The sequence below is a fragment of the Dreissena polymorpha genome, chromosome 3 (genome assembly GCF_020536995.1).
Source record: "Dreissena polymorpha isolate Duluth1 chromosome 3, UMN_Dpol_1.0, whole genome shotgun sequence".
NCBI classification, from domain to species: Eukaryota; Metazoa; Mollusca; class Bivalvia; order Myida; family Dreissenidae; genus Dreissena; species Dreissena polymorpha.
In genome coordinates, this window is record NC_068357.1 from 85,092,040 (window position 1) to 85,115,421 (window position 23,382).

The following is a 23,382-nucleotide window of genomic DNA, read 5'->3' on the forward strand; positions in this document are numbered from 1 at the left end:
CAGACAGACAGACAGACAGACAGACAGACAGACAGACAGACAGACAGACAGACAGACAGACAGACAGACAGACAGACAGACAGACAGACAGACAGACAGACAGACAGACAGGACAGGCAGGCAGGCAGGCAGGCAGGCAGGCAGGCAGGCAGGCAGGCAGGCAGGCAGGCAGCAGGCAGGCAGGCAGGCAGGCAGGCAGGCAGGCAGGCAGGCAGGCAGGCAGGCAGGCAGGCAGGCAGGCAGGCAGGCAGGCAGGCAGGCAGGCAGACAGACAGACAGACAGATCTTTTTTAATAATAAATACAGTTACAATATAGGCTTTTGTTAATTTACTGTACGCTAAATAAATGTTTGTAGTTAGCAAACTTATGTTCAAATATGATGTTATAAGATGCATATATATGTCTATTTTGAAGCTGTCAGTTGTGGCGATCCAGGTCCCAATGTTAATGCTATTGTGACAGTCCCAGGTTTAACCCTCGGGAACGTAGCTAAATATGCATGCGATCGTGGATACAATGCCACTAAAGGAAGTAAAGAGCGAGTATGTCAAAGTGACGGCACATGGAGTGGCGAACCCATTGTCTGCAAATGTAAGTCATTACGCTTTGATATCTTTAATAAATTCTAACTGTTTCTGAGTAAAATTCAAATGAAACAGTTTACTGCGTTACGTTTAAGATACCGCCCTCCTGATTTTTGTAGTTTATTGCAATTGTATTCCATTTCAGTCGCAGAAAGCTGTAATAGTTCCCCATGCATGAACAAAGCTACGTGTACAAATCTCATAGATGACTTTAAATGCGCCTGTGGGTATGGCTGGGCTGGGAAAACATGCAATTTAGGTAGTTTATTAAAACTGCATGCCTTATGTCGTTAAATTACATGCGCACCGTTATTGAATCCTTGCACGTCACAGTGCGTATTTTAATATTATGTTTGCTTTCTCTTAGACGTTCAACCACCACAGGTAGCAAATTGCTCAAAAAGCATTCGAGTGAATGCAACAGAAAGAACACACAAGGTTAACTGGTTACAACCGGTTTTTAGTGACCCAATGAACACAGAATTACAACTCGCCTCTAACTATGAGGTCCCCAGCTACACGTTTCCCTGGGGCGACTTCACAGTCCAGTACTCGGCCACAAAACTTACGAACGGGTTAAGGACAGAATGTGTCTTCAACATCACTGTGAGACGTAAGCCCTTTAAGATAGTGTCTGTCAACGTATTTTTTCTTTTTATTTTTCTGTATAAAATACAATGATATATATAATCGCCGCACTTTTATAAATTTATTTATTTTGTTATTTTTGATCGTCATTTGTTTTTTATCGCATAATAAGTTACAGTGTTGTAAATATAACTTTAGCAACACCATGCGATTCGCTTCCTGTACCAAAACACGGAACAATTCTCTGCAATGACTGGAGTCCAGATTACGGTCAGTTTTGCCTGCTTGCCTGCGAGAAGACTTACTCCCCGAGTCCTCCCGGGAGACTGGGAACTTGGATGATCTGCGGAGATGACGGACGATGGTCTTCCCAACGCAACGATTGCGATTGTAAGTCATGTTATCACGATTGAATTTTGCACACATTTTCGAGAGCATTTTGATTGATTTATTGTCGTGATGTTTTACCATTTACACAGTTTGAATGATAACCGTGTTCATTTTCTCTTTCAGTACACTTGCAAAATGAAAGTTATATACTGTCCTATCACCTGAACTATGCTGATTTTATGTATGAGGGATGCAACGATACTCAACGACTGAGGGATCTATATTTGAATCATATGTTGAAACATCCGGACATTTCTCTGTTCAGTCGATTATATCCCGGTTATGAGGCAAGTTCGTCGGTACGGATGTACTGTAACCCATGAACGTACAATATGACAGTATAACAATGTGCTTACATCTTTGAAAATTGACACGTTATGAAACATGCATTTGTAAATACTTGTCAAATATTTTTTTCTCGAAAACGAAGACAAAACTAATATATATGCCATATACAACTGGAATTAAAGTATGCTTGTAATATGACCTTTTTTTCATAAAGTACCAGTTTCATGTTTTGTACTACAAATCGAAGATTTACTTTTTGTTAAAATCTTTATTAGCCTGAATTTGCTTTATGAAAACGCGAAGAATTGGTTTGCAAAGAAGTGATGTTGAGACAATTCACTAAAATCATGCCTAATGTTTACCCATATTGAGAATCGATTATTCGAAGAATTAGTCCGGTCATGTCGGAAGCATGTTATTTTCAACAGGATGGCATTAAACCAGGAGAGAAACCAGGAATTGAAATTTTGGGATTTCATATCGTTATTTACGTAAAACATATTAGCAATCATCGGAAGGCACTTCAATCGCGTGGTATTCTTCGATGACAAATAAGCAATAAATTAACACACCTACATTTGCAAACCAATTACATGTAACGGAGCGGTTCTTTCTTGATATATCTCCACTAATGGAACCGAGCGTATACATCGACAATGAATCTATGCAGTTCAGAAAGATTCATTTCGATTGACCTGTTGCCAATCCCGAATAAGCATTCACTTCGGCAAAACACTTCCTATTTAGAAAGTGAAATAATGTCATACATTTCGGAAAACGTTATCGCATCAATGGGCTGAAATGGTCCTTTTCACTTAATACAAAAAATGCACATTTTCGAATGTGTTTGTTGATCTTTATATAGTAGCGATGCAAGAGGTTGCACAAAAAAACATTAACCAGTTAACCTTTTGCCGTAACCGGTTATTAACCGATTAACCGATAAACCATCAGAAGTAAAACTGTTAAGTACAATGTATACGTGTAACATGTCATACCGCTCGTACAAGTACTCTATACAAACGAAAGTAATTTGAGATCGCTTGCGTTGAAAACATATCAGTTTCTTAATAAAAATGTATTATATCATTTATCATAGTAAGTTTGTAAATGTATGTTTTATTTAGTATTTATTTTTTCTGCGTAAAAGCATATTGATTAAAAGTTTTAAGTACTAAACAATGTTCACTATCACGTGTTATTAATTTATTTTTGGTTGGGCCGCTTACATACGTTCGCGTAGTATTGCTTACAATAATGCTGTGTTTTGTGTTCATTTTTTTATATTTTTCTAATCTAAAATTACCTTAAAGCGGGTATATACGATTTGTATATGTGCTGAATTGTAAAATATTGATACAAATATGTTATAATAACACACAATATGTAAGAAAAATGATACATTTAAGACGAATTTCATAAAATGCAGCAAATACTAATTAGCGCCCGAGCCGATTTTGACGAAGATAATTCGTAATTATTTTCCTACAATAACCGATGCATTCGTCTTTTTAGTAAGTGTTCGTGTGTCGTATGAATCGATATCGCTGCAGGAATTTCAGATGAACCGTTAAACTAAATTTAGATTCACATCGTACATGCATGATATACATGCTGGCGAATTCGGCTGTACAGCCTTTTTCGGTTTCAGAATTAAAGATCTGGCTTATTTAGCATTTTTCGACACATGTTCTTCTTAACTTTTATTTTAGTTTATATTGAAATATATGTATAATAAGTTTTTTTATACATTTTATATTAATTAATAAATATTTGACAAGATCGTATATACCCGCTTTAACATTAAAATGTTTGTAAATAATTGTTTAAAACTATCCCACAGTTCAAATAAATTAGCAAACATACATGTATATGCAGAACATGCACAAAATAATTACTTATTATTTATCAAACGGTACCGCTTTGAAAACCTAAAGACGAATTTCTATACGTATACGTCCATTTCGACAAACGCGATTATTTTTAAGTTTTAAAGCGCAAAAAGACGGATTTCTACCTTGTTACCACCAGATTATATTCTTATTTGCATTGATAAAATTACATCTATGGCCTACTTAGCAAGTAATTTATTATTCTTCAAACGGTACCGCTTTTAAAACCGAAGGTAGGATTTCTATACATATACGTCAATTTCGACAAACGTGATTATTTTTAAGTTTTAAAGCACAAAAAGACGAATTTCTACCTTATAACCACCATATATATTCTAATTGGCATAGATAAAATTAAATCTATAGCTTAGCTAGCAAGTACTTTATCATTTTTCAAACTGTAGCGCTTTTAAAACAGAAAGTAGGATTTCTAGACGTATACGTCCATTTCGACAAACGCGATTATTTTTAAGTTTCAAAGCGCAAAAAAGACGGATTTCTACCTTGTAAGCACCATATATATTCTAATTGGCATAGATAAAATATGTTTCTTATTTATACTTAAATTTACTATGCCAAACAAGTTGTGTGGCTTTAAGTACCGTACCGCGCAACTTTTAAGCAATGGCACTTATATTAAATTTAATGATTTTATTTTTGTAATAACTTTTGTATTGATGTTAAATAATTAAATGAGTTTAATAAATTGCTTTCTTAAATGAAACCTGCTTCAGATGGTAGTGGTGGCATCGTTGCATAAATTTTTGATAAAAACAAATACGACGTTAACTTGACAAGTTTTAATCCACGAATATAAATCTTGAAAAAATTGTGACTTTAAAACATTTTATTTTCGCGAACAAATAGTGTTTTATATTGGTTAACAAAACATTAAAAATAAGCCGCCCGATGTCTCAACTGGTTTTAATCGCTAGTAACATAAATGTGCCAATTCCGTCATCGCTAATAGACCATCCCCGCAGTTCGCTAGTTAAATGTTCAAGAGTAAAACAAAACAATAGCGCCATATATCAAACGTACCCCCGGTTTGTAACTACAATGATGTATTGCTTTATTACTTTGTTTGTTGACACGCTCTCTATTACCGTCGATGGGGCGGCATGTTGTTCAAACTAGTCGCCAGCGCAAGCTTGCAGTATGTCGCGATGAAATTGTGTATTCAGACTTGTAATATCGATTATCTGTAGCAGAAGAATTCGTTTTTCTTAAATCTTGTTAAACTTAATCTGTTGAAACATTCAATACACTTTGCAAACTGATTATTGATTTAACACGTATTATTTAGTCATGCTTTCCGAAGAAATAAGATGGAAATAATGAAATATAAATTATTTGATTGTGCTTTTAGAATACTTCAATCAATGAAAACTGACAATTGAAATTAAATATATATTATCGAAATATATCAACCATAATAGAAATAAAGAATAATAACTAGACTTTTCTATATTTTTCTAAGCTTCACTTATATTACTTTTCCTTTGTTCCGAACTATCATTGTTAAATAAGTGAAGTGTCGTTTTTACTTTGACGTAACAACGCAGTATTCTCGTGAAATTCTACTCATAGATCCGTTTTAAATGTCAACAAAAAGAAAAAAGTATTGAATTGAAGACAATGTGTTTGTTTCGGTAGATTATCCACTCTTAGTGATTTTTATTTCAGTGATATCTCAAGGTTTAAAATCGATAATCCACCGAAATCAGCCACGGACTACTTTATCGTTAGCCTTAAGCATTCCAATCAATTTGCATTTACCTCTTCAATGAAAATAAACAACAACAACAAATGAAAAACATCTTCATTAAAAAACTGATAGGCTCGAAGTATTCTTTTTGCCTTTTCAGACGAAAGTGGTTTGTAAAGCACTCAGTGCATTTAAAATTGATCTAGTTAAAACCCATTCGATGAAAGCACTAAAATAGACGGAGGTGAATAAACTCGATGCTATTGTAAAGAGACATTCCTAATGTTTAAATGAATGCAATATAGCTGTGGTATTTTACCAGTCATTTATAATAATTCTTTCTAAGTGGAACTTGAGTAATCTTAGTATAAACGTATGAGATTACCCAATAAAGTGAATCTTCATTGCTGATATAAGAAAGAACATACGTGGAACGGAACTGAATTGATCATGAATCGACAATATTTTACAAATGCGTAAGAGATTCGCTAAATTTATTACCAATCTGACAGCAGGAATGTAGTATTTGATATGTAAGTCTTCAATTGATTATGTTTGTTAAACTACAATATGGCTTTTGCGTTGTGACAGATCTTTGTTATTGTTTATTTATATGACGTCAGGGTTTTTAGAAAAGTGTTTTTCCTTCCTTGTCATCGTCCCGCACACTCCAATCTTGAGGGATTTTCCCATTTGTAATAAACTTTTTGAAGCTCACACTTACAAAATCGAACTCAATAAACTGCATGATTCTCATAGTCTTCTTTTATTATTGATTTTGATTTTGCATGGACAAAAATTATATCGCGCATGCATTCCACGCAGACGACGAATACGAGATCATACGCCACCGACGCTGTCTGATTGTCCGGGAAATCTCCGTTACTTTACAGACCCTCGTAAGCGCTTCTTTTCTCAAGTTCGATGGACAGGACCAACGGCATGGGGCAACTGGGATGGCAGAGTTGGGTAAGAAAGAAAACAACATAATGCTTTCATGTACGTCTACTTCGGAACCATACTGATTTTTTTTCAGATTTACGCGAAACAGTTGAAAATTAAACTCAAGCGATCATTACTTATTAATAAATTAAACTATATACGAATTGTTGAACCAAAAATAATGCATACTTTGGATTATTTCCTTATCCTATCATAATACCGTAACATTAAAATTTGAATAACATTAAAATAAACATTTAGAAAATAACATACTTTTCACGATGCATTCCACCCTAATAACTGGTAGCAGCGGACACACATGTTTTTGCCTTTTATTATGCAGGGCGCAACGCATAAACGGGTTTGGTCCAGGGCAGATATTTTATGCTGGTGCTTATGTGATCAGGTACATGGCCAAGGACAGCAGTGGAAACACGGCTACCTGCGCCTTCACGGCTACTGTTACAGGTACGCATACTCATATGATTGAATATGCCTAGGTGAATTTATACAATATTGGTTGCAACGTTTTTTCTGGCACAGGCGGTTGATATTATGTTTTGTCAAGATACTGGTGGAATTCGGGCGTGTATTTCAACATGGTGATGAGAATCAAGTGCGTTTTTCAGCATGGTGATGGAAATAATGTGCGTTTTTCAGCACACTATTGTAAACGCTGGACAACGGTACGCAATGGTTGGATATCGTGTGATCTGACGGACCAAATGCTTGTAGGAACTGCTTGCAAGTTTGGCTGCCATCCTGAGTACACTCTGCAGGGTTTGGAGACAACACAGTGTCTGGCACACGATCGGTGGAGTGTCCCCAGCCAGCCTGTTTGTAATCGTAAGTATTGTCTGACAATTAACACAATCATATACTAGTATATTGTGACATTTATAACTCTTCATCAAATATGGATGCATCAACTTGCTAAATACTATTTTAACAGTTTATCACATGTTTTACCAAGTGCTCGTGGTATAAAGTTATTATGAATATTGTATGTGTTAGAACTTTAAACGGTGGTCTATTTGACATACCAGACGCATAGTTTACTTTAGTAAAATGATTTTTTTTAACATGAGAAATGATATCACGGCTCGTAAAATGTGTGTATTTTCGACGATGTTATTAAACGATCTCGTTGATAATTCAATATATATATATCGAATGCAAATGCATAGCCAGAGACATTCTGTTTTTAGCTCGGTTATGCGGCCCGTTGGTACCCGGCAATAAGGAGACGGCGATTACCTGTAAAGACGGGTACTCTTTCAAGAGCGTGTGTCAGTACACGTGCACTAATTGTTTCGGCATTTTGCAGGGCCAAAATAGAGTGCGCACGTGCGATGCGAGTGGAAACTGGACAGGAGATGAACCGATATGTCGAGGTACAATTTGACTATGCAACAGAAATTACATTTGTTTGCATTTTCCTTTGTGAATCAGTTATTTACAACGACAACATATATCGAGGGTTTATATTAAAACTATTGGTCTACTAATATATCAAAATGTTAAACAGACCCATCAGTTTGAAATTTCAGTTTGGAAATAAGAAGTAAATACGATATATTTATGTTATTGTTTAAACAATTAAGCATGTGTGTGTCAAATACAATGTAGCTTGCAATACGGTATTCACGCGGTACTAACGAAATAATCATTTGCGTTATCTTTTATCACATCGGGTATTTAAGCAGTAAATTGGACAGATGGCACTTATGTTTAATAAAACACGAATAAACAAATAACAGCAACTGTTGTTCAACCTCAAGAATTATAACACTAATTATTATCTATGATCCAAGCACCTGCTAGCAAACGACAAACACAATTCTTAAAGTGAACACGTTGAATGGGGACTTCAAGATGGATTTATAGTAAATTTCGGCTTCAAATTATGTTTTGCATAATTTTTAGACATACAAAAAACTAAAATCCATTGCTATTAGCAGATATTTTTTCTTGCAGATTGAACAAGAAGCTCGCAAATGTTGGCTTTTAAACAAAAGCCAAGTGTCAAATACGGAATACCGCGAGAAAAGCCAACCCGCGAGTATACCGGGTTTCAGTATATAATTCTTACGTATAATTTTGCAGACGTCTCCCCTCCAAAGTACACTTATTGCCATTCAACGCTGGTTTTCTACGCTTGTCGGTCTAGTGAGGTTGCCATCGTTAGTTGGCAGGTGCCCGTCTACTCGGACAATGCAGGTTTGGCTAGCACAGTTTCCCGACAGGTCGAGGGACCATCAGCGGGCAATGCGGTGGAAGTGGGGACGTACACCGTGGTCTACCAGGCCTGGGACATGGAGAACATTACCGCTACCTGTGAAATACAACTAACAGTGAAACGTGTGTACTTAGCATTATATTAAACCTATATGGTTCTTAAAAAATTACGTTTAACAATCGCATAACATTGTATCACATTATATAAAGCTATAAACATGTATATAATAGTATTATGGTTGCAACAACATCAAGTGTGCAATATACATCTGAAATATTTGAACATCACTCTTTGGTTCTTTAGTCATAACGTGCCCAAAATTGTTCCCGCCTTCTTACACAAAAGTCACGTGTCCAGAGTGGAGGAGGTACGGCGCACAATATGAATTCACGTGCAACGAGGGGTCGACTTTAAGAGGAGAGAACACAGTACATTGCGAAGCATTCAACACCAACGATATGTGGCACGGTCAATGGACGTTTGGAAAATCGCAACCATTCTGTGAACGTAAGTAGACCACTACTTGCAAGTTATACCCTAAGGGAAATCAGCCTGCATTTCACATTTTGAAATATATCATATTCTACAATTGAAAATATTTATTGACCTTATATGAGATTCACATATAAACCTTTCAGTTGAGTATACATGCATACGCCCGAATACACCGGAACATGGCGCGCTCTCGTGCGACACGTGGGCAGGGGGGCGCCTACTGCGTGCTACAGTGCCAACAGGGATGCGTGGTCCAGGATTGTGAGTTCGATCCTCTACTCACTTGCAGCGACACCCGGGGAGAGTTTACAGGACTGAACGATGACAAATCCTTGCCTAAAAGTGCAGGTTTATGCTTGTTATTTTGCTGTTTGTGAGATTTTGAGATTGTTATTGCGTTTATTTATGAAAATGATTATGTAGATGTTGATGATGATTATGATGAAGATGTTGGTGGTGGTTGTGATTATCAATTGCATCATCATCAAGATTTAAATATATTTTAATCGGTTGTCATTGTGATAACAGAGATCACCGCCAATGCGTTCTTTGACTTCAAGCTGGAGGAGTATTATTACTACGAAGGTGACTGCAATTCGGCCAAAGAAAAGATCAAGCAAAACTGTATCACCGCTTTGCAATTCAGCTTGGGCAATGTGTGCTCGAAGTCAACTGTAGCACTTCTTACGTAGAGGTAAGTACCTAATCTGAATATGGATGTTCACATTGAAAACTTAAAAACATGTGGGTACGTGTAAACCTAAAACTTACAGCTAGTTCTTCTATTTAAATGTAAACCGAGACTGATTATAAATCCAGGATGAAGGCACCATGGTCGTGTTATTACTCTTCTTTTATTCTTAATGAAATGTTACATTATCGTGAATTATAGATTTATAATATACATTATAAATGAATGCAGAAAAGAGAACCGAAATTTAAGAGGTTTCGTCGTGAAATAGGTATGAGTAACGAGAAGTACGTCCGCTTGGTAACTTTATTTAATGACAATTCTCTTAAGCACTAAACTAGAAAGTGTGCTAATGCAATTTAATATTAAATAACTAATAAGCGTAAAATTGCCAGCAAAACAATTATCAAATATATCAATAAAAGTCACAGTAAAACGTAGAGCTGAAACGGTTATTCCCGACATGTAGTTATTTTTACAAAAGACTCTTAAGCGATTTTCGAACGTCACTGGTTTACATCTGAACACAAAGAAATTAATGACGTTAACGATAATTTAGTTAATTAATTACTGAAACTATGGACACGTACTCTAACTAAATCTATTTGTTCTCAAATCACAATTACTGTTATTCAGTTTCACCACTGCTATCTTTTATAAACAATCCGCATATACAGTATTATTAAGGGTTGTCGCGATTTATCAACATTGTTAACAACTAGACAATATTTACAGTTTGAACGACACAGTTTCCGGGAGAAAGGAGCGTTCAGTTGTCGATACTCTGTCGGTTTCGGCTGTCAGGACCGTTTCGGGAAAAGGTCGCGACCAACTTTCTCCTATGGAAGCCATAATGATCCAGGAGCAGATTTACCAGGCTCGTGCCGAGAGCAACGATAGTCTTGATAATGGTCTCGCGATGTCTCTCCAATTAACTTACATCAAGGTTTCGAGTCCCGAAATCGCCTGCCAGCTTGGGTCGTATGCTGATAGGTTCACACTAAACTGTGGCAAGTACATAAGTGCGAAACGGTCCATAGATTTCCATCTAAGTAACAGTGTTGTGAATATACCTTTAGCAACGCCATGCGATTCGCTTCTTGTACCGAAACACGGAGCTATTCTCTGCAATGACTGGAGCAGTGCCCCAGATAATCATTTGGGAAAAACGAAAACGGTTTTCACCCATTGATTTTGGAAAATAGGGTGATTTCATTCTTGCAATATGGTGAAATGAGTTATAAAAATGCATACCTTAAAATCATTGCTGCTTTACTTCTGTTGAAGCTGCACAATTGTATTGATTCAATCAAACTATAAACTATTATAATTAACTTAAATAAACTAATGTTTTATAACATCTTTAATCCTTGAAACTGTCCATAATACTAGTACAAACTTAAAAAAAAACTAATGTTAACTGACATCTTTGTAACTGTCAAACATATAGACTGATATTTTGGCGCAACAATCGCGGACGTCTTTCGACCTCTTTTAGACATTTTTATTTCGCATCTTTATAGAAACTGAAAGTACAAATACATGGACAATCATCGACATATCAAGTCAACTTGAAAACGCATATGTCGTCGTAAATAATTTTAGCAAGACGCTTTATTTAACTATGAAATCTAGTCCGCAGAGCGATTGAATAATTTGGACTGCTTTCCTTCTCCGTCATCCAGGCGCTTGCTGAATGAAACTCTCGCCGCGTTGCAAAAAAAAAAATCCAAAGAAGAAATACCTTAAATGAGCAAAGCATTTTCGATCAAGCTTTTATATTGTACGCATTAAATTAAATTGAAGAATTTGCGTAAATGTCCAATTGGTTGCGTTTTCGATACGCATGATATTGTATTTCTTTGCGTTTTTAAATATTTCAATAGGGTGAAGGATGCAGATACGCTGCTGGAGTCAAGATTACGGACAGTTTTGCTTGCTTACCTGCGAGAAGACTTACTCACCGAGTCCTCCCGAGAGACTGGGAACTTGGATGATCTGCAGAGATGACGGAAGATGGTCTCCTCAACCTAACGATTGCGATTGTAGATCATGTTATGAAGTTAGAGTTTACCTAACATTTTCTTGATCATTTTGAATGATTTATTGTCGTAATGTATTGCCATCTACAAAGTTTGCATGATCATCGTTTTCATTTTCTTTTTCAGTACATTTGAGAAATGAAAGTTATATACTTTCCTATATCCAGACCTATTATGATTTTAGGTTCGAGGGTTGCAACGATACTCAACGACTGAGGGATCTATATTTGAATCATATGTTGAAAAATCCGGACATTTCTCTGTTTAGTCGATTATATCCCGGTTATGAGGCAAGTTCGTCGGTACGGATGTACTGTAACCCATGAACGTACATTATGACAAGTATAACAATGGGCTTACATCTTTGAAAATTGACACGTTATGAAACATGCATTTAGAAATACTTTTCTTTTTTCACAAAAAATAAGACACAACTAATATATATACAACTAAAATTAAAGTATACTGTTAATATGACTTTGTTTTTTATAAAGTAACAGTTTCATGTTTTGTACCACAGATCGTAGATTTACTTTTGTTAAAAGCTTAATTGGACCCGAACTTGCTTTATGGAAACGCGCAAAAGAATCGGTGTGCAATAAAGTGGTATTTAGAAAAACACTAAAAATCATCCCTAATGTTTTACCCACATTAAGAATCCATTATTCGATTAATTAGTCTGGTTTTAGTCGAAAGCATGTTATTTCCTTGAGGATGGCATTTAACCCAGACATCAACCAGGAAGTGAAATTTTGGGATTTCATATCGTTATTTACGTAAAATCTATTAGAAATCATTGGAATTTGAACATGTGGAGACTAGTCCGGATTTCCTTACACTGAACAGTGTTACATCCTTTACACTGTGCACAGACACAGTGATGTAGCCAAAGCTCATAGAATTTCTCTCGAATTTCCTTATGAAATATTCGAATGTATGCTTTCGTGTCTGCTGGCGTTATGTAAAGGTCATTTAAGGTCTGTAAATTTTGCATTTGTATATGGTGTCAAAAAGTTTTGTAAAGGGAATTTCCATCATGAAATTATATTCTTAGTGTGATAGGTATTCGATATTCCAACAATATTCATTAAATATGATGGTGAATGCAAATTTAACTTTATATTAACTGGGTTCTCATCATCCCATTTTTATCATATTTTCTATGCTTTCAGAACGTCTTAAAAGGACATCCTGATGTTATTTCTTTCAAGTTATCTCTATAACATAAATATGGTGATAAACAATGCACGCACACATATCGAGCTGTGCGCTAATAAACACTCTGTATACATTTCAATTGGTTTTGTTTATTTCAAACTTGCGATAGAAAAGCTGTAACCTAATTTTGAAAAATGAGTTGCGTCTTAGTTATTTAATAGCGAACAACTTCAGTGCCTTAAGCGCTTTCATCTTCAAAGCAACAAGTCTATCAATTTTTATGACGGTAGCTTTTCAGCGTTCTCAGAAACGAAATGGTCTAACGACCGACCATTCCACCAACAGGTGCAAAGCATTATTCATCCGTGGTCCTCTATTTACTCTGTTTTTTATTATACATTGCAGATTATTGTGTGATTGTAATGTATTGGTATATTGTATGGTAATTAAAATACAAATTAATGCCTTATTTCAACCAAAACTCATTGGTTGTTTTCTTTCGATGCAAATGCGACTTATCATTAATAGCGCATACATTTTTATGTATTTATTCACATATACTTCTACTTAGGCATTACTCTTTACGGGTACCAATTCAAACACAAGGTAAATATCACGAGTTGTTTGTCAGCCGATCTGATAACATAGAATTCATTGTGTTTACATTATATGTAGAAAAGTCGGATGCCTCACCAATAAGCAAAAATGAACACATTTTATCATTTCATAAAAAATAAAAACAGCTAACCGTGTGCAATGATTAGGACGCAAAAATACTGCATGTCTCACCATCATCTGGATTCCCAGTTAGGTTGTTATAAAAACGAAGCAGAATAAAGCTGAAAGCATACTATTGATAATCTTTGTTGGCAAATAATACAACAAAGTTATTCATTTTTCTCCACGTTGGAATTAAGCTTAAAGGTTAAAATCGTATTTTATTTACGGTCATGAGAAGAATACAGCAGAATTATAAAAAACGTGCGTAAAGATGACAATATTACAGATTATATGAAATGTAAACACATATATTAACTAAATGAACAAATAAAGAAAATTGCAATCTAAAGATGGGAACCGTAAACTCTACACTGGCAGCTGGTCCCTGGGGCGGATTCAAAACGGTGTGGGCTTCGTTTGAGTTTAACCCACAATGCAATAACTCACGAGGATGCACGCATGTTTTCAAGGTGAGCAATATATTGAACATATATAATATATAAATGTATGTTGAATACAAGTATTTGTTTTAAATAGGCGGCGGAATGGATTAAATATTTGATGCAGCATATATTCTTCATTATAAAAAAACACTACCAGAGACGTATCTACGTCTCTGACGCTACCAACGGGCCATTCAGACTTACGTGCGTATTCTTAAAGCTGTGACTACAAGAGTTTTTTTTTCAAAATTGTCAAAAAAATAGACGTCATCGAACATTTTAAATATAGGTCATAGTTACAAGTGACCTGTGATTAAACTATTTCCTTTTTCGGAATCTATGACAATATTTTTTAAATTTGTAATTTCGCCTTTTTATGAACAAGACCCTTAAATAAAGAGTTGTTAAAAATATCGTTAGAATGCCGTTAGAAATTGCGAAATATCCAAATAAACATACAATGAACAAAATAAGGATCCGGGACATAATCATTCGGATCAAATTCTAATATTCAAAATTAAATTAAACTTCACTCTATAATGAGGCCGGGGAGCGCTTGCCAATGTCAAAAGTAACGTAATTTTATGTGTAGAATTCATAATTACATTTACGTTATAAAGATTATTTACCTTATTTAAAATTCCATGTTATGATCATATCAGTTGATAATCACCGGATTGAACTATCATTCGGGGTATTTCTAAATAACGGACTTTTTTACGTCAGCTTTGACTCTATATAACACTTTCGTAGAGACGTTGGTCTTACTGTATTAACTACTCAAGCGGGTCGAAAGCGATTATGGTTTTCCCGTATACTATATTTGCGTGTATTTGCCAACAAATAAAACTTCTTCCTAGGTACAATGCAAACTACTGGCTTTAAGAATAACTTTTTTGTGATCACAAACAATGTGTATCATTTGTGTCTAAAGACATAATCTAAGTTGACATAATGCAATGCTTTATTTGTTTATTTGTTCCGCCAAAAAAATTATCCGAATAGAAACTCTTGATAAAACACTACTTTAAATCAGAGGTATTTTAACACATACGCACTTCGAACGTCTATTTAAATTTGAAACTACACTTAAAAAATCATAATAACGGCGAAATAATTATAAAGATAACATGTATGGAGTAACCTGAATATCCTTATACAGGGTGTAGTTTACCACAAACGGAACTACTTTACAAAGACAGACGTGGTGGTAAAGAAACAACAGGGAGTTGCAAAACCTGGTGACTGGAAGCTTTACATAAACAGATGCACGACAGGACAACGTTTGGCATCCAAATTCATACCGTACTTACAAAACAACCACAACATTAACCAATACACGGTTCGTTATTTGTGAGCCTTCTTTATTTTTAAAAAATAATAAAATGATAGAAATGGAAAAAAATACATATTTAATTCCATGTAAAAAATCTTTATAAAGAAAAAAATTCTATATTGTGAATGCAATTACATTATGCTCTGACTTGTTATGCACCTTTGTTTTCAATTTTGTAGGTTCGTTTTGTCAAGCCTATCGAAGCAATTATAGACGAATGGTCATCTGTCACAGCCATTGTAGCTCGTTTTCTGAAATTCAAACTAGGTAGAGACGAAGCGTTACTTATCGAGGAACGTCTGCATGGGAAGTTTGTAACTTTCGTTACTGACTGTGGCTCAGGAATCAAGCGAGAGATTGCAGTTCTAGCAGCGTTCGCACATTTTACCTACCATGAATCAGGTGGGGAATTCGTGGTGTGTAACTTGCAAGGAGTCGAGGATCAATGTGTGTACACACTTACCAATCCGGTCATTCATTCAAAAGACGGTACCTATGGCGACACTGACCTAGGATCTGACGGGATTGACGCGTTCTTTCACCATCACGTGTGTACCGTCTTGTGCAGTAACCTAGCGAGGCCATCAGGTGATTATACAGAACTCATTTCAAACCAAGAACCGCCGCCTCCGTACGAAGAGCTCTTTCCTTACGGTCCTCCGCCAGTTCCATTAATCAATCTGTCCATACCTTCTGAAGAATGCAAGATATCTGCACATTGTATGATGAGCGTGGCTCATTAACGGAGCAATAAAAGTGAATGCTAAGGCATGGGTTAATAGTCCGATTATGATACTCGACACAGCTACAACCTTCTTTGACATTTACCCCCGCTCTCTGGGATTTAAGTCGTCCGTTTACATTCGGCGCAGTATGCAGCCACGGCGCATTGGCTTATTTCCCTCACAGGTACCCATTTAGGCTCATTGGCGGAGAGGAGCAAGTGTTGGATCAATTTTTTGGTGGGATAGCCGTCTTAAAATATGCACTGTGCATGAATGCCAGAACAGACCATGGTGTCAGTTTTTTATTCTATCAACGTGCTGAATCGTTACTAATGGGTTACTTAACAGTTCGCGTTGATTTCCTTATGAGAAAAGAAAAAGTACACGGTAATAAATTATCAATTGTATACTTAAGAAAAAAAAACTGTGTTAAAGGATACACAATATTCAATGCAATAAACAAAACTGACTTTATAATGATAAACACTGTCTAAAATCATGTACACATGTATGTACAGATATGTTTAAGTATATTTTATTAACCATTTCATTTATCAAATAAAAGGCTTTAAAATTACATGCTTTTAACTGATATATAGCAATGAAACTCAAGAAAAAATATCAGCATACGAAAATTCATACCATGCGCTGGTCTTTCATTTCAGGAACATGATATATTGCTTAAACAATACAGAAGAATACACACAACAGAACACTTAAAGGGGAGGTCAATCAGATTGACGAAAACAAATCAAAGTTCTAAAATACCGTCAATATAGGGATAATACACGTTTTCGAGGGCATGATCATCTGCGGGCGCTTGAAAAATCCGTTCCTGCCCGAGTGCGCAGCACGAGGGCAGGAACGGATTTTGAGAGCACCCGCAGATGATCATGTCCGAGAAATGTGTCTTTTCGCTATTATTGCATAAACAAATCACACATACCAAAATACATTAAAATATCATTGAAAACAATGTTTTGTTCATTCGACATCGACAAAATAATTCGATTATTTCAATACAGTTCAAGGTTGTGTTTTACATATGCCTCACTCGGTCATCATCCAAAATGACGAGGCTTTACCTTCGGATAGGCAGTTTACGATCTAAAATGTGTTTAAGCAGTGGATTAATGCAAAGTTGAAATGCAGCCGCGCAAATTAAGAAATGAGTAATTATTTTGAAATTTACAGCAGGATCGTTTAAGGTTCATAATCACTTAAATTTACAGCATAGTCTTTTGAAAGTGTTGAGTAAATAACCTTAACTTCATTGACGTTGTCAATACAATAAAGCTGTTGTCAAGACAGTGCAGATGGTATAAGTTGAAAAGTGGATTGAAATAGTCATTGCCATTATCCCTGCATGCATGAGGAAACTGGTGCTTATTCAGTTCCCCATTTATGCTTGGAAAGTCGTCGAACGCCGTCGTCGAAGGCTGGAGAAGGGTAGTAACTGCGTGTGGACCAGATTATGGATACGAAAAACATATAACAGGGCTTGAACGGCACGTGAATCGCCTTGTTAATGCACGATTTCTTCCGTTCAAGCCCTCCTTTTGTCAAGTTTCTGCACCCCACCAGAGGACATTATAGATAGAGTTTATGCAATAATAAATGCTTTATATTGATAAATTTTAACATTGGATCTTAAAATCTCCAGTAAAAGAATCAAGAATTAAATAAAAACAAGAAACCGTCGGAGACGGGTGATGCTCCCCAAAGTTGTTTTTTTTGTCACAATATTGCACTATATATTCAGATAAAAGGAAACGTCTTGAGGGCACAGTAGTTGGGAGGAAAAGAATTTTTTTTGTAGAAAATTTCAAAGGGCCATAAATCTGTGAAAAATCATCCGACCAGAACCCGCTGATAATATGCACATCTCATCTTGGTAGTGAAGCTTCCCATAAAGTTTCATTGAATTCCGGTCATTAGTTGCTGAGAAATAGCCCGGACAAGAATTGCACTATATGTACAGTTAATGGAAAATTTCAAAGGGCCATATTTCTGTGAAAAATCCTCCGACCAGAACCGGCTGATAATATGCACATCTCCTCTTGGTAGTGAAGCTTCCCATAAAGTTTCATTGAATTTCGGTCATAAATTGCTGAGAAATAGCCCGGACAAAAATTGTGCACGGACGGACGGACACACGGACGGACGGACAGACAAAGCGGCGACTAAATGCTCCCCCCTATTTTTTGGGGGGGAGCATAAAAAGAAAAATAGTAACCCTGAACAGGTCTCGAACCACTGACCCCTGGAGTCCTGGAGTAAAAAGAGTAAAAAGTCTACCAGTTAGACCACTCGGCCATCCATGCTCATACAATGAGCGTTGTATTTTATACTTTATATAAGCAATCCTCGTAGTTTCACAAAATATAACGACAACAACAGAACTTTTCAAATTACCTGGTAGACATACGCAATAAAATTGTATTACCGAATATACTGAAAATATAATAATTTAACAACTTTTTTTCAAGTAATGTAATATACCAGTCGTGATATTTTAATCAATATAAACTAATAATTGTAAAAAAAAAACACGGTATTTTAGAACTTTCTTTTTTCGTCAATCTTGTTGACCGCCCCTTTAATATATAAAAATAAGATTTAAAGGGACCTTTTCACGTTTTGGTAAATTGACAAAATTTAAAAAAGTTGTTTCAGATTCGCAAATTTTCGTTTTAATTTTGATATTTGTGAGGAAACAGTAATACTGAACATTTACCATGCTCTAAAATAGCCATTATGTGCATCTTTTGACGATTTAAAACCCCGAAAATTATAAAGCGTTGCAACGCGAAACGAATTAATAATTTGGAGAGTTCTGTTGTTGTCGTTATATTTTGTGAAACTACGAGGATTTGTTATATGAAGTATAAAATACACCTGTCATTGTATCCGGAAGGATGGCCGAGTGGTCTAATTGGGAGACTTTTTACTCCAGGACTCCAGGGGTCAGTGGGTCGAGCCTTGCTGAGGATTACCTACTTTTTTTAAATGTTATTCTTGTTTTTTTAATGGAACTTTTTATATCCAATGTTAACATTTATCAATGTCAAGCATTTAATGACAAACTTCAAAACATGCCAAAATCTGTGAAAAGGTCCCTTTAAAAGGGATCAACGCACTGAGATGGTCACTTCAAAAATCTATTCTGTTAAAACGTTTTAAAGGCATTCCGAACCTAACACTTAGCCCATAGTTAATCATAAAACAAACACGTTTTAAAGGGGCCTTTTCACGTTTTGGTAATTTGACAAAATTATAAAAAAATGTTTCAGGTTCGCAAATTTTCGTTGTAGTTATGATATTTGTAAGGAAACAGTAATACTGAACATTTACCATGCTCTAAAATATCCATTATATGCATCTTTTGACGATTTCAAAACATGAAATGTATAAAGCGTTGCAACGCGAAACGATTGAATAATTTGGAGAGTTCTGTAGTTGTCGTTATATTATGTGATACTACAATGATTTCTTATATAAAGTATAAACTACGTCTCACATTGTATGAGCACGGATGGCCGAGTGGTTTCAGCGGTAGAATTTTACTCCAAGGGTCAGTGGTTCGAACCCAGTTGAGGGTAACATTTGTTTCTTTCTTTAATTGTATTCTTGTTTTGTTTTTTTGTACTGAAGCTTTTTAGATCCAATGTTTACATTTATCAATATTAAGCATTTAATGACAAACTTCAATACATGCAAAAATCAGTGAAAAGGTTCTTTAAAACATAAACATTATAACAAGGTAAGAAATTCAATATAACCCCGATGCAATTCCCAATGGTAGAGTATCCAAAAGAGCAACATAACTATCGTTTTCTGATATTTAAAATCACGGTTATTTAGACAATATATATATAAGGAATTAAAGTAATAAAACTAGACATAATCGATAAGATTGTTGTGACTCTTTTCTTACACATTATATTTAATCATATGTTTGGTTATATGAGTTGTGAAGGCTATAAAATTTAAATTCGAATATTCCGCCGATTTTCGAATATTCGGTCCCATTCCTATTATAAAGGGTACAGATATATTTCTTCAGCAAAGGTTGCCCTTAACAATGGTCAATTAAATTTCAATACCGGTACATAACTATGTGGTTTCCAATGTTGTCAGACCCGAATGTGCTCGTTTTAGAAAATAACACTTAAAATGATGGCAGAAAATAAAAATCACCATAAAAAGTTTATAAGAAAAGTTATGTGTTTAACTTTATCACACCACTATGCAATCCTACCCAAAAGCAATTTACAACTTTTTCCGATAATATGTTATCGACCATTTAATGTAAACATAACATTCCTTAAGAATTACGCGGGATGACCTAGGAGTAAAATTAGATCGTTTCAGGTAAGTATCGTTAAATTCAGCTTGAAATATTAACATATGTATTTGAGTGCAAAATAAGTAAGTATGGCATCAGAGACGTAGATAACAGAGATAGGCAGCTCGCCAAATATCGGCAAACTCTCGCACGTCGCGTGGTTTTGGCGAGATAAGTCTAAGCGCGCAACTGTTTGTCGATTGCCACGGTAGTTAACGCGCTTATCAACATTTCTAAAACACGCTTTGTTGCGTATTATTAAAATGAGAATGTATGCGGTATTATCACACAATTGTAATGTGTCAATTCAAATAAATCAAACGCCATTTTTTTTAATTTAGCGATTATATTCGGCTCCAGTTTGAAAAAACCCCAATGATTACCGGTTTTTAAAGATTGCCTTTGAAATACGGTAAAGTATTCAAATAAAGGAGAGTGTTTAAATTGGATTAATCCGAATGCCATTTACCTGTAGGATAACTTGAATAAGCAATGAATACATTTTTCTTCTAATGGAGAGCACCTATTCTTGGTCTGCTCAAATCGACTGTTTATGTGCTTTGTTCTCTTTAAATACCGCTAAATTCAATGCACGATTTTAACAATTATAACATTACCACCTATAGTATATGTATAGAAATCTTCAGACCCGTATACTGTGCCATTCTCCAATATTTAGCATATCGATCCACTTATTTCGTCACTTTTCTGTGTCTCTTCACCATGTCTTAGACGGATTTTGTGTCATGGTATGACGAGGATTTATATTTGGATTTACTTCTTGGTATACCAATTATGATGAACATTGTGATAGTGAATTTGTTCAGGACATTCCTCAGTCAGTTGTGTATGAGTGCCCAGAATGCAAAAAAGGTAATGAAAAGAACATATGGATTCCGTATGTTGTAAAAAGCATATATATAATCTAAACTTGAAAAGTATGTCCACTTATGTACATAATGATGAACTAAATGAAATGTGTCGCGGCTTCTACAAAGGATCCTGCCTTTGCAACCATTTATGTTATACAGTCTCTTAATAAACCTCTGAAGTAACAATTTTAGTCTGTGCAATAAAATAATGCATGAACATAGTTTTTTACAGTTTAATGACATTTCATCAAAACTTCATAATTCATGAACAAATATCAATACAACAGGCATAACAAAAATTAAGCAATTTATCAAACATTACATACATTAAGCAAGTTGTTGATATTAAAAATAACATATTGGAAGAAAACAGCTAATATTCTGCAGTTATGCAGACAACAAACATGTAAGCATAAGAGTCATTATCGTATGAGGCAGGGTATTAATGTTGCTGAAGAAAAATCATAATCACATTAGAATTTTTCATAATGGAGATTGGACTAAAATGTGACTAAGATTGTTAACATGTTTTTACTATAACCATATAAGGAAAAATGCCCCGCTCCTGGTGGCCATGTTTTTAAACCAACCGGAATCATTTTCGAACTTGTCCGAGATATCATTGGGACCCATTGTTTGACCAAGTTTCATGAAGACTGGACAATAAATGTGGCCTCAAGAGTGTTAAAAAGGTTTTTCTATAGCCATATATAGACATATAAGGAAAAATGCCCCGCCCCCTGGTGACCATGTTGTTTAACCAACCGGAACCATTTTTTAAACTTGCCCAAGATATCATTGGACAAATGTTCTGACCAAATTTCATGAAGATTGGACAATTAATGTGGCCTCTAGAGTGGAAAATGGGGTGTATAAAATCTGGTGTAATTTTCTTAAGAAAAAGAATATCACTATGAAACTTTGGAGTACAATCATCACTTTAGAAAAATATCAGTTATTATATGATGTAATGCATCCTTCTTTAGCTTTGGTCTCTCAAAATATGCAAGGTTTTTGTGGAAAATCAAAACGGCTGAATGCAAATATCTGAAATACAGGATAAACTCAAACTTGCATACTTTCATTATTTAAAGGAAAATCAACATTAAAATATGGGCAGCCATTAAACTCAATTGGCACTTTGAATTCCACCATATGTGATGTGATCTATAGATTATATTTGAAGTTTAAGTCGCTACAAGTATGAACAGTTTGGATTGAAACAATTTTTTGCTTAAAGAATGCACCTGCAAAAGGGGGTATATACAATCTGGTGTAATTTTTTATGCAAATGAAATATCACAATGAAAATGTGGGACTAAATAATTTACAATTAGAACTTTAAAAAATATAAGTTATGATATGATGCCATGCACCCTTTTTTAGCTTTGGTCACTCAAAATATGCAAGGTTTTGCGGAAAATCAAAGTGACTGTATGCAAATATCTGAAAACAGGATAAATTACAACTTGAAAATCTGGTGTAATTTTCTTTAGCAAAGGAATATCACTATGAACCTTTGGAGCTTAATAAAGTACAATCAGCACTTTAGACAAATATAAGTTATGATATGATGCATTGCACTCTTTTTTAGCTTTGGTCACTCAATATATGCAAGGTTTTTGCGGAAAATCAAAACGACTGAATGCAAATATCTGAAAAACAGGATCAATTAAAACTTGAATAATTTCATTGTTGAAAGGAATATCAAAATGAAAAGATGGACAGCCTTAAAACTCAGTCGGCACTTTAAAATGACACCATTGATGATATGATCTATAGTACATGTGATCAGTTTTACTCGCTAAAACTATGAAGATTTTGGAGGGAAACAAATTTTGGCTTAAAGCATGCACCCACAAAATGGGGTAAATAAAATCTGGTGTAATTTTCTTATGTAAAGGATATTGCTATGAAAT

At 35.2% G+C, this 23,382-nt stretch overlaps 2 long non-coding RNA genes across 2 annotated transcripts in view; both read left to right on the forward strand.

Annotated features, from left to right (window-relative positions):
• The window catches only part of LOC127875074 (uncharacterized), a 1,450-nt gene extending 863 nt beyond the window's left edge, over positions 1-587 (forward strand). The window contains exon 3 of the long non-coding RNA XR_008047250.1: positions 417-587. This is a non-coding gene — a long non-coding RNA (uncharacterized LOC127875074). The remainder of the gene's footprint in view (positions 1-416) is intronic.
• Positions 588-8,942: 8,355 nt separating this feature from the next.
• LOC127872738 (uncharacterized) lies at positions 8,943-10,755 on the forward strand. Its single transcript, XR_008045765.1, has 4 exons — positions 8,943-9,140; positions 9,272-9,476; positions 9,657-9,822; positions 10,555-10,755. It is a non-coding gene; the product is annotated as an uncharacterized LOC127872738 (long non-coding RNA).
• The last annotated feature ends 12,627 nt before the right edge of the window (positions 10,756-23,382 follow it).